Source organism: Eptatretus burgeri, chromosome 5 (assembly GCF_056783735.1).
Source record: "Eptatretus burgeri isolate ZD-2024b chromosome 5, Ebu_testis_v1, whole genome shotgun sequence".
Taxonomy (NCBI): domain Eukaryota; kingdom Metazoa; phylum Chordata; class Myxini; order Myxiniformes; family Myxinidae; genus Eptatretus; species Eptatretus burgeri.
In genome coordinates, this window is record NC_140965.1 from 81991490 (window position 1) to 82008989 (window position 17500).

Genomic DNA, 17500 nt, shown 5'->3' on the forward strand with positions numbered 1-17500 from the left:
TTGAGCATCTATGACAGATATATTGGCAGAGAGATATATTCCAAGACATTACATATTCCGAGCATTTATATATTATTCTAAGACATATATTCAAGACAAGATATATATTCTGCATTATCTATCTACAGATATATTCCAAGACAGGTACATATTCAAGAGATAGCTATAGAGAGAGCGAGATAGAGAGAGCGAGATATAGAGATAGAGATATAGAGATAGCGAGATATAGAGAGAGCGAGATAGAGAGAGCGAGATAGAGAGAGCGAGATAGAGAGAGCAAGATATAGAGATAGAGATAGAGATAGAGAGATAGAGATAGAGAGAGCGAGATAGAGAGAGCGAGATAGAGAGATAGAGATAGAGATAGAGAGATAGAGAGAGCCAGATATAGAGATAGAGATAGAGAGCGCGAGAGAGAGAGCGAGATAGAGAGAGCGAGATAGAGAGAGCGAGATAGAGAGAGCGAGATATAGAGATAGAGATAGAGAGATAGAGAGAGCGAGATAGAGAGAGCGAGATAGAGAGAGCGAGAGATAGAGATAGAGATAGCGAGATAGAGATAGAGAGATAGAGAGAGCGAGATAGAGAGAGCGAGAGATAGAGATAGAGATAGCGAGATAGAGAGAGCGAGATAGAGAGAGCGAGATAGAGAGAGCGAGATAGAGAGAGCGAGATAGAGAGAGCGAGATAGAGAGAGCGAGATAGAGAGAGCGAGATATAGAGAGCGAGATATAGAGATAGAGATAGAGAGATAGAGAGAGCGAGATAGCGAGATAGAGATAGAGAGATAGAGAGAGCGAGATAGAGATAGAGAGATAGAGATAGAGAGATAGAGATAGAGAGATAGAGATAGAGAGATAGAGAGAGCGAGATAGAGAGAGCGAGATAGAGAGAGCGAGATATAGAGATAGAGATAGAGAGAGAGATAGAGATAGAGAAATAGAGAGAGCGAGATAGAGAGAGCGAGATAGAGATAGAGCGAGATAGAGAGAGCGAGATAGAGAGAGCGAGATAGAGAGAGCGAGATAGAGAGAGCGAGAGCGAGATAGAGAGAGCGAGATAGAGAGAGCGAGAGCGAGATAGAGAGAGCGAGAGCGAGATAGAGAGAGCGAGAGCGAGATAGAGAGAGCGAGAGCGAGATAGAGATAGAGCGAGATAGAGAGAGCGAGATAGAGAGAGCGAGAATAGAGAGCGAGATAGAGATAGAGAGAGCGAGATAGAGAGAGCGAGATAGAGATAGAGAGATAGAGAGAGCGAGATATAGAGATAGAGATAGAGATAGAGATAGATATAGAGATAGAGATAGAGAGATAGAGAGAGCGAGATAGAGAGAGTGAGATAGAGAGAGCGAGATAGAGATAGAGATAGAGAGATAGAGAGAGCGAGATAGAGAGATAGAGAGAGCGAGATAGAGAGAGCGAGATAGAGAGAGCGAGATAGAGAGAGCGAGATATAGAGATAGAGATAGAGATAGAGATAGAGAGAGTGAGATATAGAGATAGAGATAGAGATAGAGAGATAGAGAGAGCGAGATAGAGAGAGCGAGATATAGAGATAGAGAGAGCGAGATAGAGAGAGCGAGATAGAGAGAGCGAGATATAGAGATAGAGAGAGCGAGATAGAGAGAGCGAGATAGAGAGAGCGAGATAGAGAGAGCGAGATAGAGAGAGCGAGATAGAGAGAGCGAGATAGAGAGAGATAGAGATAGAGATAGAGAGATAGAGAGAGCGAGATAGAGAGAGCGAGAGCGAGACAGAGAGAGCGAGATAGAGAGATAGAGATAGCGAGATAGAGAGAGCGAGATAGAGAGAGCGAGATAGAGATAGAGATAGAGATAGAGAGAGCGAGATAGAGAGAGCGAGATATAGAGATAGAGATAGAGAGATAGAGAGAGCCAGATATAGAGATAGAGATAGAGAGATAGAGATAGAGATAGAGATAGAGATAGAGATATAGAGAGAGCGAGATATAGAGATAGAGATAGAGATAGAGATAGAGATAGAGAGATAGAGAGAGCCAGATATAGAGATAGAGATAGAGAGATAGAGATAGAGATAGAGATAGAGATATAGAGAGATAGAGAGATAGAGAGAGATAGAGAGAGATAGAGAGAGATAGAGAGAGATAGAGATAGAGAGAGCGAGAGATAGAGATAGAGATAGCGAGATAGAGATAGAGAGATAGAGAGAGCGAGATATAGAGATAGAGATAGAGAGAGCGAGATAGAGAGAGCGAGATATAGAGATAGAGATAGAGAGAGCGAGATAGAGATAGAGAGAGCGAGATAGAGATAGAGATAGAGAGAGATAGAGATAGAGATAGAGATAGAGAGATAGAGAGAGCGAGATAGAGAGAGCGAGATAGAGAGAGCGAGATAGAGAGAGCGAGATAGAGAGAGCGAGATAGAGAGAGCGAGATATAGAGATAGAGATAGAGATAGAGATAGAGAGATAGAGAGAGCGAGATAGAGAGAGCGAGATAGAGAGCGAGATAGAGAGCGAGATAGAGAGAGCGAGATAGAGAGAGCGAGATAGAGAGAGCGAGATATAGAGATAGAGATAGAGATAGAGAGATAGAGAGAGCGAGATAGAGAGAGCGAGATAGAGAGAGCGAGATAGAGAGAGCGAGATAGAGAGAGCGAGATAGAGAGAGCGAGATAGAGAGAGCGAGATAGAGAGAGCGAGATAGAGATAGAGATAGAGATAGAGAGATAGAGAGAGCGAGATAGAGAGAGCGAGATAGAGAGAGCGAGATAGAGAGAGCGAGATAGAGATAGAGAGAGCGAGATAGAGATAGAGAGATAGAGAGAGCGAGATAGAGAGAGGGAGATATAGAGAGATAGAGAGATAGAGAGAGCGAGATAGAGAGAGCGAGATAGAGAGAGCGAGATAGAGAGAGATAGAGAGAGATAGAGAGAGAGAGAGAGAGATAGAGAGAGCTAGAGAGAGCTAGCGATAGAGAGAGCTAGAGATAGATAGAGATAGAGAGAGCGAGATAGAGAGAGCGAGATATAGAGATAGAGATAGAGATAGAGAGAGCGAGATAGAGAGAGCGAGATATAGAGATAGAGATAGAGAGATAGAGAGAGCCAGATATAGAGATAGAGATAGAGATAGAGATAGAGATATAGAGAGAGAGAGATATAGAGATAGAGAGAGCGAGATATAGAGATAGAGATAGAGATAGAGAGATAGAGAGAGCGAGATAGAGAGAGCGAGATCGAGAGAGCGAGATCGAGAGAGAGCGAGATATAGAGAGCGAGATATAAAGATAGAGATAGAGAGAGCGAGATAGAGAGAGCGAGATAGAGAGCGAGATAGAGAGAGCGAGATAGAGAGAGCGAGATAGAGAGAGCGAGATATAGAGATAGAGAGATAGAGAGAGCGAGATAGAGAGAGCGAGATAGAGAGAGCGAGATAGAGAGAGCGAGATAGAGAGAGCGAGATAGAGAGAGCGAGATAGAGAGAGCGAGATATAGAGATAGAGATAGAGATAGAGAGATAGAGAGAGCGAGATAGAGAGAGCGAGATAGAGAGAGCGAGATAGAGAGAGCGAGATAGAGAGAGCGAGATAGAGAGAGCGAGATAGAGAGAGCGAGAGAGAGAGAGCGAGATATAGAGATAGAGATATAGAGAGAGCGAGATAGAGAGAGCGAGATAGAGAGAGCGAGATAGAGAGAGCGAGATAGAGAGAGCGAGATAGAGAGAGCGAGATAGAGAGAGCGAGATAGAGAGAGCGAGCGAGATAGAGAGAGCGAGATAGAGAGATAGAGATAGAGAGATAGAGAGAGCGAGATAGAGAGAGCGAGATAGAGAGAGCGAGATAGAGAGAGCGAGATAGAGAGAGCGAGATAGAGAGAGCGAGATAGAGAGAGCGAGATAGAGAGAGCGAGATAGAGAGAGCGAGATAGAGAGAGCGAGATAGAGAGAGCGAGATAGAGATAGAGATATAGAGATAGAGATATAGAGAGAGTGAGATAGAGAGAGAGAGATAGAGAGAGCGAGATAGAGATAGAGAGAGAGATAGAGATAGAGAGATAGAGAGAGCGAGATAGAGAGAGCGAGATAGAGAGAGCGAGATAGAGAGAGCGAGATAGAGAGAGCGAGATAGAGAGAGCGAGATAGAGAGAGCGAGATAGAGAGAGCGAGATATAGAGATAGAGATAGAGATAGAGAGATAGAGAGAGCGAGATAGAGAGCGAGATAGAGATAGAGATAGAGATAGAGATAGAGAGATATAGAGAGCGAGATAGAGAGAGCGAGATAGAGATAGAGAGATAGAGAGAGCGAGATAGAGAGAGCGAGATAGAGAGAGCGAGATAGAGAGAGCGAGATAGAGAGAGCGAGATAGAGAGAGCGAGATAGAGAGAGCGAGATAGAGAGATCGAGATAGAGATAGAGATAGAGATAGAGATAGAGATAGAGAGATAGAGAGAGCCAGATATAGAGATAGAGATAGAGATAGAGAGAGCGAGATAGAGAGAGCGAGATAGAGAGAGCGAGATAGAGAGAGCGAGATATAGAGATAGAGATAGAGAAAGAGATAGAGATAGAGATAGAGAGAGCGAGATATAGAGATAGAGATAGAGATAGAGATAGAGAGATAGAGAGAGCGAGATAGAGAGAGCGAGATAGAGAGAGCGAGATAGAGAGAGCGAGATAGAGAGAGCGAGATAGAGAGAGCGAGATACAGAGATAGAGATAGAGATAGAGAGATAGAGAGAGCGAGATATAGAGATAGAGATAGAGATAGAGAGAGCCAGATATAGAGATAGAGATAGAGATAGAGAGAGATAGAGAGAGCGAGATAGAGAGAGCGAGATAGAGATAGAGATAGAGAGATAGAGAGAGCGAGATAGAGAGATAGAGAGAGCGAGATAGAGAGAGCGAGATAGAGAGAGCGAGATAGAGAGAGCGAGATAGAGAGAGCGAGATAGAGAGAGCGAGATAGAGAGAGCGAGATAGAGAGAGCGAGATAGAGAGAGCGAGATAGAGAGAGCGAGATAGAGAGAGCGAGATAGAGAGATAGAGAGAGAGAGCGAGATAGAGAGAGCGAGATAGAGAGAGCGAGATAGAGAGAGCGAGATAGAGAGAGCGAGATAGAGAGAGCGAGATAGAGAGAGCGAGATAGAGAGAGCGAGATAGAGAGAGCGAGATATAGAGATAGAGATAGAGATAGAGATAGAGAGATAGAGAGAGCGAGATAGAGAGAGCGAGATAGAGAGAGCGAGATAGAGAGAGCGAGATATAGAGATAGCGAGATAGAGAGAGCGAGATAGAGAGAGCGAGATATAGAGATAGAGAGAGCGAGATAGAGAGAGCGAGATAGAGAGAGCGAGATATAGAGATAGAGATAGAGAGAGCGAGATAGAGAGAGCGAGATAGAGAGAGCGAGATAGAGAGAGCGAGATAGAGAGAGCGAGATAGAGAGAGCGAGATAGAGATAGAGATAGAGAGAGCGAGATAGAGAGAGCGAGATAGAGAGAGCGAGATAGAGAGAGCGAGATAGAGAGAGCGAGATATAGAGATAGAGAGAGCGAGATAGAGAGAGCGAGATATAGAGATAGAGATAGAGAGAGCGAGATAGAGAGAGCGAGATAGAGAGAGCGAGATATAGAGATAGAGATAGAGATAGAGATAGAGAGATAGAGAGAGCGAGATAGAGAGAGCGAGATATAGAGATAGAGATAGAGATAGAGATAGAGAGATAGAGAGAGCGAGATAGAGAGAGCGAGATAGAGAGAGCGAGATAGAGAGAGCGAGATAGAGAGAGCGAGATAGAGAGAGCGAGATATAGAGATAGAGATAGAGATAGAGATAGAGATAGAGAGATAGAGAGAGATAGAGATAGAGATAGAGATAGAGAGAGCGAGATAGAGAGAGCGAGATATAGAGATAGATAGAGATAGAGATAGATAGATAGATAGAGATAGAGATAGAGATAGAGAGAGAGATAGAGAGAGATAGAGATAGAGATAGAGAGAGCGAGATAGAGAGAGCGAGATATAGAGATAGAGATAGAGAGAGCGAGATAGAGAGAGCGAGATATAGAGATAGAGATAGAGATAGAGATAGAGATAGAGAGATAGAGAGAGCCAGATATAGAGATAGAGATAGAGATAGAGATAGAGAGATATAGAGATAGAGAGATAGAGATAGAGATAGAGAGATAGAGAGATAGAGAGATAGAGAGAGATAGAGAGAGATAGAGATATAGAGATAGAGATATAGAGATAGAGAGAGCGAGATAGAGAGAGCGAGATAGAGAGAGCGAGATAGAGAGAGCGAGATAGAGAGAGCGAGATAGAGAGAGCGAGATAGAGAGAGCGAGATAGAGAGAGCGAGATAGAGAGAGCGAGATAGAGAGAGCGAGATAGAGAGAGCGAGATAGAGAGATAGAGATAGAGAGATAGAGAGAGCGAGATAGAGAGAGCGAGATAGAGAGAGCGAGATAGAGAGAGCGAGATAGAGAGAGCGAGATAGAGAGAGCGAGATATAGAGATAGAGAGAGCGAGATAGAGAGAGCGAGATAGAGAGAGCGAGATAGAGAGAGCGAGATAGAGAGAGCGAGATAGAGAGAGCGAGATAGAGAGAGCGAGATAGAGAGAGCGAGATAGAGAGAGCGAGATAGAGAGAGCGAGATAGAGAGAGCGAGATAGAGAGAGCGAGATAGAGAGAGCGAGATATAGAGATAGAGATAGAGATAGAGAGAGCGAGATATAGAGATAGAGAGAGCGAGATAGAGAGAGCGAGATAGAGAGAGCGAGATAGAGAGAGCGAGATATAGAGATAGAGATAGAGATAGAGAGATAGAGAGAGCGAGATAGAGAGAGCGAGATATAGAGATAGAGATAGAGAGAGCGAGATAGAGAGAGCGAGATAGAGAGAGCGAGATAGAGAGAGCGAGATAGAGAGAGCGAGATAGAGAGAGCGAGATAGAGAGAGCGAGATAGAGAGAGCGAGATAGAGAGAGCGAGATAGAGAGAGCGAGATAGAGAGAGCGAGATAGAGAGAGCGAGATAGAGAGAGCGAGATAGAGAGAGCGAGATATAGAGATAGAGAGATAGAGAGAGCGAGATAGAGAGAGCGAGATATAGAGATAGAGAGATAGAGAGAGCGAGATAGAGAGAGCGAGATAGAGAGAGCGAGATAGAGAGAGCGAGATAGAGAGAGCGAGATAGAGAGAGCGAGATAGAGAGAGCGAGATAGAGAGAGCGAGATAGAGAGAGCGAGATAGAGATAGAGAGATAGAGAGAGCGAGATAGAGAGAGCGAGATAGAGAGAGCGAGATAGAGAGAGCGAGATAGAGAGAGCGAGATAGAGAGAGCGAGATAGAGAGAGCGAGATAGAGAGAGCGAGATAGAGAGAGCGAGATAGAGAGAGCGAGATAGAGAGAGCGAGATAGAGAGAGCGAGATAGAGAGAGCGAGATAGAGAGAGCGAGATATAGAGATAGAGATATAGAGATAGAGAGATAGAGAGAGCGAGATAGAGAGAGCGAGATAGAGAGAGCGAGATAGAGAGAGCGAGATAGAGATAGAGATAGAGATAGAGAGATAGAGAGAGCGAGATAGAGAGAGCGAGATAGAGAGAGCGAGATAGAGAGAGCGAGATAGAGATAGAGATAGAGAGATAGAGAGAGCGAGATAGAGAGAGACGAGATAGAGAGATAGAGAGATAGAGAGAGCGAGATATAGAGATAGAGATAGAGAGATAGAGAGAGCGAGATAGAGAGAGCGAGATAGAGAGAGCGAGATAGAGAGAGCGAGATAGAGAGAGCGAGATATAGAGATAGAGATAGAGAGATAGAGAGAGCGAGATAGAGATAGAGAGATAGAGAGAGCGAGATAGAGAGAGCGAGATAGAGAGAGCGAGATATAGAGATAGAGATAGAGATAGAGAGATAGAGAGAGCAAGATAGAGAGAGCGAGATATAGAGATAGAGATAGAGATAGAGATAGAGATAGAGATAGAGAGATAGAGAGAGCCAGATATAGAGATAGAGATAGAGATAGAGATAGAGATAGAGAGAGCGAGATAGAGAGAGCGAGATATAGAGATAGAGATAGAGATAGAGAGATAGAGAGAGCGAGATAGAGAGAGCGAGATATAGAGATAGAGATAGAGATAGAGAGATAGAGAGAGCGAGATAGAGAGAGCGAGATAGAGAGAGCGAGATAGAGAGAGCGAGATATAGAGATAGAGATAGAGATAGAGAGATAGAGAGAGCGAGATAGAGAGAGCGAGATAGAGAGAGCGAGATAGAGAGAGCGAGATATAGAGATAGAGATAGAGAGATAGAGAGATAGAGAGAGCGAGATAGAGAGAGCGAGATATAGAGATAGAGATAGAGAGAGCGAGATAGAGAGAGCGAGATATAGAGATAGAGATAGAGATAGAGATAGAGAGATAGAGAGAGCGAGATAGAGAGAGCGAGATAGAGAGAGCGAGAGATAGAGATAGAGATAGCGAGATAGAGAGAGCGAGATAGAGAGAGCGAGATAGAGAGAGCGAGATAGAGAGAGCGAGATAGAGAGAGCGAGATAGAGATAGAGAGAGAGCGAGATAGAGAGAGAGCGAGATAGAGAGAGAGCGAGATAGAGAGAGAGCGAGATAGAGAGAGAGCGAGTAGAGATAGAGATAGAGAGATAGAGAGATAGAGATAGAGATAGAGAGATAGAGAGCGAGATAGAGAGAGCAGAGATAGAGATAGAGATAGATAGAGATAGAGATAGAGCGAGATAGAGAGAGCGAGATAGAGATAGAGATATAGAGATAGAGATAGAGAGATAGAGAGAGCGAGATAGAGAGAGCGAGATATAGAGATAGAGATAGAGAGAGAGCCAGATATAGAGATAGAGATAGAGATAGAGATAGAGAGATAGAGATAGAGATAGAGATAGAGAGATAGAGAGATAGAGATAGAGATAGAGAGAGATAGAGAGAGATAGAGAGAGATAGAGAGAGATAGAGAGAGCTAGAGATAGAGAGAGCTAGAGATAGATAGAGATAGAGAGAGCGAGATAGAGAGAGCGAGATAGAGAGAGCGAGATAGAGAGAGCGAGATAGAGAGAGCGAGATAGAGAGAGCGAGATAGAGAGAGCGAGATAGAGAGAGCGAGATAGAGAGAGCGAGATAGAGAGAGCGAGATAGAGAGAGCGAGATAGAGAGAGCGAGATAGAGAGAGCGAGATAGAGAGAGCGAGATAGAGATAGAGATAGAGATAGAGAGAGCGAGATAGAGATAGAGATAGAGATAGAGATAGAGAGAGCGAGATAGAGAGAGCGAGATAGAGAGAGCGAGATAGAGAGATAGAGATAGAGAGAGCGAGATAGAGAGAGCGAGATAGAGAGAGCGAGATAGAGAGAGCGAGATAGAGAGAGCGAGATAGAGAGAGCGAGATAGAGAGAGCGAGATAGAGAGAGCGAGATAGAGAGAGCGAGATAGAGAGAGCGAGATAGAGAGAGCGAGATAGAGAGAGCGAGATAGAGAGAGCGAGATAGAGAGAGCGAGATAGAGAGAGCGAGATAGAGAGAGCGAGATAGAGAGATAGAGATAGAGAGATAGAGAGAGCGAGATAGAGAGAGCGAGATAGAGAGAGCGAGATAGAGAGAGCGAGATAGAGAGAGCGAGATAGAGAGAGCGAGATAGAGAGCGAGATAGAGAGCGAGATAGAGATAGAGATAGAGATAGAGATAGAGAGAGCGAGATAGAGAGAGCGAGATAGAGAGCGAGATAGAGAGAGCGAGATAGAGAGAGCGAGATAGAGAGAGCGAGATAGAGAGAGCGAGATAGAGAGAGCGAGATAGAGAGAGCGAGATAGAGAGAGAGCGAGATAGAGATAGAGATAGAGAGATAGAGAGAGCGAGATAGAGAGAGCGAGATCTGGAGATGGAGATAGAGATAGAGAGATAGAGAGAGCGAGATAGAGAGAGCGAGATAGAGAGAGCGAGATATAGAGAGAGCGAGATAGAGAGAGCGAGATAGAGAGAGCGAGATAGAGAGAGCGAGATAGAGAGATAGAGATAGAGAGATAGAGAGAGCGAGATAGAGAGAGCGAGATAGAGAGAGCGAGATAGAGAGAGCGAGATAGAGAGAGCGAGATAGAGAGAGCGAGATAGAGAGAGCGAGATAGAGAGAGCGAGATAGAGAGAGCGAGATAGAGAGAGCGAGATAGAGAGAGCGAGATAGAGAGAGCGAGATAGAGAGAGCGAGATAGAGAGAGCGAGATAGAGAGAGCGAGATATAGAGATAGAGATAGAGATAGAGAGATAGAGAGAGCGAGATAGAGAGAGCGAGATAGAGAGAGCGAGATAGAGAGAGCGAGATAGAGAGAGCGAGATAGAGAGAGCGAGATATAGAGATAGAGATAGAGAGAGCGAGATAGAGAGAGCGAGATAGAGAGAGCGAGATAGAGAGAGCGAGATAGAGAGAGCGAGATAGAGAGCGAGATAGAGAGAGCGAGATAGAGAGAGCGAGATAGAGATAGAGATAGAGAGATAGAGAGAGCGAGATAGAGAGAGCGAGATAGAGAGAGCGAGATAGAGAGAGCGAGATAGAGATAGAGATAGAGAGATAGAGAGAGCGAGATAGAGAGAGCGAGATAGAGAGAGCGAGATAGAGAGAGCGAGATAGAGAGAGCGAGATAGAGAGAGCGAGATAGAGAGAGCGAGATAGAGAGAGCGAGATAGAGAGAGCGAGATAGAGAGAGCGAGATATAGAGATAGAGATAGAGATAGAGATAGAGATAGAGATAGAGAGAGCGAGATAGAGAGAGCGAGATAGAGAGAGCGAGATAGAGAGAGCGAGATAGAGAGAGCGAGATAGAGAGAGCGAGATAGAGATAGAGATAGAGAGATAGAGAGAGCGAGATAGAGAGAGCGAGATAGAGAGAGCGAGATAGAGAGAGCGAGATATAGAGATAGAGATAGAGATAGAGAGATAGAGAGAGCGAGATAGAGAGAGCGAGATATAGAGATAGAGATAGAGATAGAGATAGAGAGATAGAGAGAGCGAGATATAGAGAGAGCGAGATAGAGAGAGCGAGATAGAGAGAGCGAGATAGAGAGAGCGAGATAGAGAGAGCGAGATAGAGAGAGCGAGATAGAGAGAGCGAGATAGAGAGAGCGAGATAGAGAGAGCGAGATAGAGAGAGCGAGATATAGAGATAGAGATAGAGATAGAGATAGAGATAGAGAGATAGAGATAGAGATAGAGAGATAGAGAGAGCGAGATAGAGAGAGCGAGATAGAGAGAGCGAGATAGAGAGAGCGAGATATAGAGATAGAGATAGAGATAGAGAGATAGAGATAGAGAGAGCGAGATAGAGAGAGCGAGATATAGAGATAGAGATATAGAGATAGAGAGATAGAGAGAGCGAGATAGAGAGAGCGAGATATAGAGATAGAGATAGAGATAGAGAGAGCGAGATAGAGAGAGCGAGATAGAGAGAGCGAGATAGAGAGAGAGAGAGAGAGATAGAGAGAGATAGAGAGAGATAGAGAGAGATAGAGAGAGAGCTAGAGAGAGCTAGAGATAGAGAGAGCTAGAGATAGATAGAGATAGAGATAGAGAGAGATAGAGAGAGCGAGATAGAGAGAGCGAGATAGAGAGAGCGAGATAGAGAGAGCGAGATAGAGAGAGCGAGATAGAGAGAGCGAGATAGAGAGAGATAGAGAGAGATAGAGAGAGATAGAGAGAGAGATAGAGATAGAGAGAGCGAGATAGAGAGAGCGAGATAGAGAGAGCGAGATAGAGAGAGCGAGATAGAGATAGAGAGATAGAGAGAGCGAGATAGAGAGAGCGAGATATAGAGATAGAGATATAGATAGAGATAGAGAGATAGAGAGAGCGAGATAGAGAGAGCGAGATAGAGAGAGCGAGATAGAGAGAGCGAGATAGAGAGAGAGCTAGAGAGAGCTAGAGATAGAGAGAGCTAGAGATAGATAGAGATAGAGATAGAGAGAGATAGAGAGAGCGAGGTAGAGAGAGCGAAATAGAGAGAGATAGAGAGAGGGAGCTAGAGAGAGCGAGATAGAGAGAGAGATAGAGAGAGCGAGATAGAGAGAGCGAGATAGAGAGAGCGAGATAGAGAGAGCGAGATAGAGAGAGCGAGATAGAGAGCGAGATAGAGAGAGCGAGATAGAGAGAGCGAGATAGAGAGAGCGAGATAGAGAGAGCGAGATAGAGAGAGCGAGATAGAGAGAGCGAGATAGAGAGAGCGAGATAGAGAGAGCGAGATAGAGAGAGCGAGATAGAGAGAGCGAGATAGAGAGAGCGAGATAGAGAGAGCGAGATATAGAGATAGAGATAGAGATAGAGATAGAGAGATAGAGAGAGCGAGATAGAGAGAGCGAGATAGAGAGAGCGAGAGATAGAGATAGAGATAGCGAGATAGAGATAGAGAGATAGAGAGAGCGAGATAGAGAGAGCGAGATAGAGAGAGCGAGATAGAGAGAGCGAGATAGAGAGAGCGAGATAGAGAGAGCGAGATAGAGATAGAGATAGAGAGAGCGAGATAGAGAGAGCGAGATAGAGAGAGAGATAGAGAGAGCGAGATAGAGAGAGCGAGATAGAGAGAGCGAGATAGAGAGAGCGAGATAGAGAGAGCGAGATAGAGATAGAGAGATAGAGAGAGCGAGATAGAGAGAGCGAGATAGAGAGAGCGAGATAGAGAGAGCGAGATAGAGAGAGCGAGATATAGAGAGCGAGATATAGAGATAGGGATATAGAGAGAGCGAGATAGAGAGAGCGAGATAGAGAGAGCGAGATAGAGAGAGCGAGATAGAGAGAGCGAGATAGAGAGAGCGAGATATAGAGATAGAGATAGAGATAGCGAGATAGAGAGATAGAGAGAGCGAGATAGAGAGAGAGCTAGAGAGAGCTAGAGATAGAGAGAGCTAGAGATAGATAGAGATAGAGATAGAGAGAGATAGAGAGAGCGAGATAGAGAGAGCGAGATAGAGAGAGCGAGATAGAGAGAGCGAGATAGAGAGAGCGAGATAGAGAGAGCGAGATAGAGAGAGCGAGATAGAGAGAGCGAGATAGAGATAGAGATATAGAGAGAGCGAGATAGAGAGAGCGAGATAGAGAGAGCGAGATAGAGAGAGCGAGATAGAGAGAGCGAGATAGAGAGAGCGAGATAGAGAGAGCGAGATAGAGAGAGCGAGATAGAGAGAGCGAGATAGAGAGAGCGAGATAGAGAGAGCGAGATAGAGAGAGAGAGATAGAGATAGAGATAGAGATAGAGAGATAGAGAGCGAGATAGAGAGAGCGAGATAGAGAGAGCGAGATAGAGTGAGATAGAGATAGAGATAGAGATAGAGATAGCGAGATAGAGATAGCGAGATAGAGATAGAGCGAGATAGAGATAGAGAGAGCGAGATAGAGATAGAGCGAGATAGAGAGAGCGAGATAGAGAGAGCGAGAGCGAGATAGAGAGAGCGAGAGCGAGATAGAGAGAGCGAGAGCGAGATAGAGAGAGCGAGAGCGAGATAGAGATAGAGCGAGATAGAGAGAGCGAGATAGAGAGAGCGAGATAGAGAGAGCGAGATATAGAGATAGAGATAGAGATAGAGAGAGCCAGATATAGAGATAGAGATAGAGATAGAGAGATAGAGATAGAGATAGAGATAGAGATATAGAGAGAGCGAGATAGAGATAGAGATATAGAGAGAGCGAGATAGAGAGAGCGAGATAGAGAGAGCGAGATAGAGAGAGCGAGATAGAGAGAGCGAGATAGAGAGAGCGAGATAGAGAGAGCGAGATAGAGATAGAGATATAGAGATAGAGAGATAGAGAGAGCGAGATAGAGAGAGCGAGATATAGAGATAGAGACAGAGATAGAGATAGAGATAGAGAGATGCAGAGAGAGATAGAGAGAGATAGAGAGAGAGCTAGATAGAGAGAGAGAGATAGAGAGAGAGAGATAGAGATAGAGATAGAGAGATAGAGATAGAGAGAGCGAGATAGAGAGAGCGAGATAGAGAGAGCGAGATAGAGAGAGCGAGATAGAGATAGAGAGCGAGATAGAGAGAGCGAGATAGAGAGAGCGAGATAGAGAGAGCGAGATAGAGAGAGAGAGATAGAGAGAGCGAGATAGAGAGAGCGAGATAGAGAGAGCGAGATAGAGAGAGCGAGATAGAGAGAGCGAGATAGAGAGAGCGAGATAGAGAGAGCGAGATAGAGAGAGCGAGATAGAGAGAGCGAGATAGAGAGAGCGAGATATAGAGATAGAGATAGAGAGAGCGAGATAGAGAGAGCGAGATAGAGAGAGCGAGATAGAGAGAGCGAGATAGCGAGATAGAGAGAGCGAGATAGAGAGAGCGAGATAGAGAGAGCGAGATAGAGAGAGCGAGATAGAGAGAGCGAGATATAGAGAGCGAGATATAGAGATAGGGATATAGAGAGTGCGAGATAGAGAGCGAGATAGAGAGCGAGATAGAGAGAGCGAGATAGAGATATAGAGAGAGCGAGATAGAGATAGAGAGATAGAGAGAGCGAGATAGAGAGAGCGAGATATGGAGATAGAGATAGAGATAGAGATAGAGAGCGAGATAGAGAGAGCGAGATAGAGAGAGCGAGATAGAGAGAGCGAGATAGAGAGAGCGAGATCGAGATAGAGAGAGCGAGATAGAGATAGAGATAGAGATAGAGATAGAGAGAGCGAGATAGAGATAGAGATAGAGATAGAGATAGAGAGAGCGAGATAGAGAGAGCGAGATATAGAGATAGAGAAAGAGATAGATATCGAGATAGAGATAGAGAGATAGAGAGAGCGAGATAGAGAGAGCGAGATAGAGAGAGCGAGATATAGAGATAGAGATAGAGATAGAGAGAGCGAGATATAGAGATAGAGATAGAGATAGAGAGAGCGAGATAGAGAGAGCGAGATAGAGAGAGCGAGATAGAGAGAGCGAGATATGGAGATAGAGATAGAGAGATAGAGAGAGCGAGATAGAGAGAGCGAGATGGAGAGAGAGCGAGATATAGAGATAGAGATATAGAGAGATAGAGAGAGATAGAGATAGAGATAGAGAGAGCGAGATAGAGAGAGCGAGATAGAGAGAGCGAGATAGAGATAGAGAGATAGAGAGAGCGAGATAGAGAGATAGAGATAGAGATAGAGATAGAGAGATAGAGAGAGCGAGATAGAGAGAGCGAGATAGAGAGAGTAGAGACAGAGAGAGCGAGATAGAGAGCGAGATATAGAGATAGAGATAGAGATAGAGATAGAGAGAGAGCGAGATAGAGAGAGCGAGATAGAGAGAGCGAGATAGAGAGAGCGAGATAGAGAGAGCGAGATAGAGAGAGCGAGATAGAGAGAGCGAGATAGAGAGAGCGAGATAGAGAGAGCGAGATAGAGAGAGCGAGATAGAGATAGAGAGAGCGAGATAGAGATAGAGAGAGCGAGATAGAGATAGAGATAGAGAGAGATAGAGATAGAGATAGAGATAGAGATAGAGAGAGCGAGATAGAGAGAGCGAGATAGAGAGAGCGAGATAGAGAGAGCGAGATAGAGAGAGCGAGATAGAGAGAGCGAGATAGAGAGAGCGAGATATAGAGATAGAGATAGAGATAGAGATAGAGAGAGCGAGATAGAGAGAGCGAGATAGAGAGAGCGAGATTTAGAGATAGAGAGAGCGAGATAGAGAGAGCGAGATAGAGAGATAGAGAGAGCGAGATAGAGAGAGCGAGATAGAGAGAGCGAGATAGAGAGAGCGAGATAGAGAGAGCGAGATATAGAGATAGAGATAGAGATAGAGAGAGCGAGATAGAGAGAGCGAGATAGAGAGAGCGAGATAGAGATAGAGATAGAGAGATAGAGAGAGCGAGATAGAGAGAGCGAGATAGAGAGAGCGAGATAGAGAGCGAGATAGAGAGAGCGAGATAGAGATAGAGATAGAGATAGAGATAGAGAGATATAGAGAGCGAGATAGAGAGAGCGAGATAGAGAGAGCGAGATAGAGAGAGCGAGATAGAGAGAGCGAGATAGAGAGAGCGAGATAGAGATAGAGATAGAGATAGAGATAGAGATAGAGAGAGCGAGATAGAGATAGAGAGAGCGAGATAGAGATAGAGATAGAGATAGAGATAGAGATAGAGAGAGCGAGATAGAGAGCGAGATAGAGATAGAGCGAGATAGAGATAGAGATAGAGCGAGATAGAGATAGAGCGAGAGCGAGATAGAGATAGAGCGAGATAGAGAGAGCGAGATAGAGAGAGCGAGAGCGAGATAGAGAGAGCGAGAGCGAGATAGAGATAGAGCGAGATAGAGAGAGCGAGATAGAGAGATAGAGATAGAGATAGAGATAGAGATAGAGAGAGCGAGATATAGAGATAGAGATAGAGAGAGAGATAGAGAGATAGAGAGAGCGAGATAGAGAGAGCGAGATAGAGAGAGAGCGAGATAGAGAGAGCGAGATAGAGAGAGCGAGATAGAGAGAGCGAGATAGAGTTCGAGATAGAGATAGAAATAGAGAGATAGAGTTAAAAAGATAGAGAGAGCGAGATAGAGAGAGCGAGATAGAGAGAGCGAGATATAGAGATAGAGATAGAGATAGAGAGATAGAGAGAGCGAGATAGAGAGAGCGAGATAGAGAGAGCGAGATATAGAGATAGAGATAGAGATAGAGAGATAGAGAGAGCGAGATAGAGAGAGCGAGATAGAGAGAGCGAGATAGAGATAGAGATAGAGATAGAGATAGAGAGAGCGAGATAGAGAGAGCGAGATAGAGAGAGCGAGATAGAGAGAGCGAGATAGAGAGAGCGAGATAGAGATAGAGATAGAGATAGAGAGATAGAGAGAGCGAGATAGAGAGAGCGAGATAGAGAGAGCGAGATAGAGAGAGCGAGATAGAGAGAGCGAGATAGAGAGAGCGAGATAGAGAGAGCGAGATAGAGAGAGCGAGATAGAGAGAGCGAGATATAGAGAGCGAGATATAGAGAGCGAGATAGAGAGAGCGAGATAGAGAGAGCGAGATAGAGAGAGCGAGATAGAGAGAGCGAGATATAGAGAGCGAGATATAGAGAGCGAGATAGAGATAGAGAGAGCAAGATAGAGAGATCGAGATAGAGATAGAGATCGAGATAGAGATAGAGATAGAGAGATAGAGAGAGCGAGATAGAGAGATAGAGATAGAGATAGAGATAGAGAGATAGAGAGAGCGAGATAGAGAGAGCGAGATATAGAGAGCGAGATAGAGAGAGCGAGATAGAGAGAGCGAGATAGAGAGAGCGAGATAGAGAGAGCGAGATAGAGATAGAGAGAGCGAGATAGAGAGAGCGAGATAGAGAGAGCGAGATAGAGAGAGCGAGATAGAGATAGAGAGATAGAGAGAGCGAGATAGAGAGAGCGAGATAGAGAGAGCGAGATAGAGAGAGCGAGATAGAGAGAGCGAGATATAGAGATAGAGATAGAGATAGAGAGATAGAGAGAGCGAGATAGAGAGAGCGAGATAGAGATAGAGAGATAGAGAGAGCGAGATAGAGAGAGCGAGATAG

General features: G+C 44.8%; 1 protein-coding gene across 3 annotated transcripts in view; it reads left to right on the forward strand.

The window, feature by feature from the left end:
* Positions 1 to 17500, forward strand: part of LOC147026826 (aromatic-L-amino-acid decarboxylase-like) — a 178803-nt gene that overhangs the window by 68728 nt on the left and 92575 nt on the right. The window lies entirely within an intron of this gene.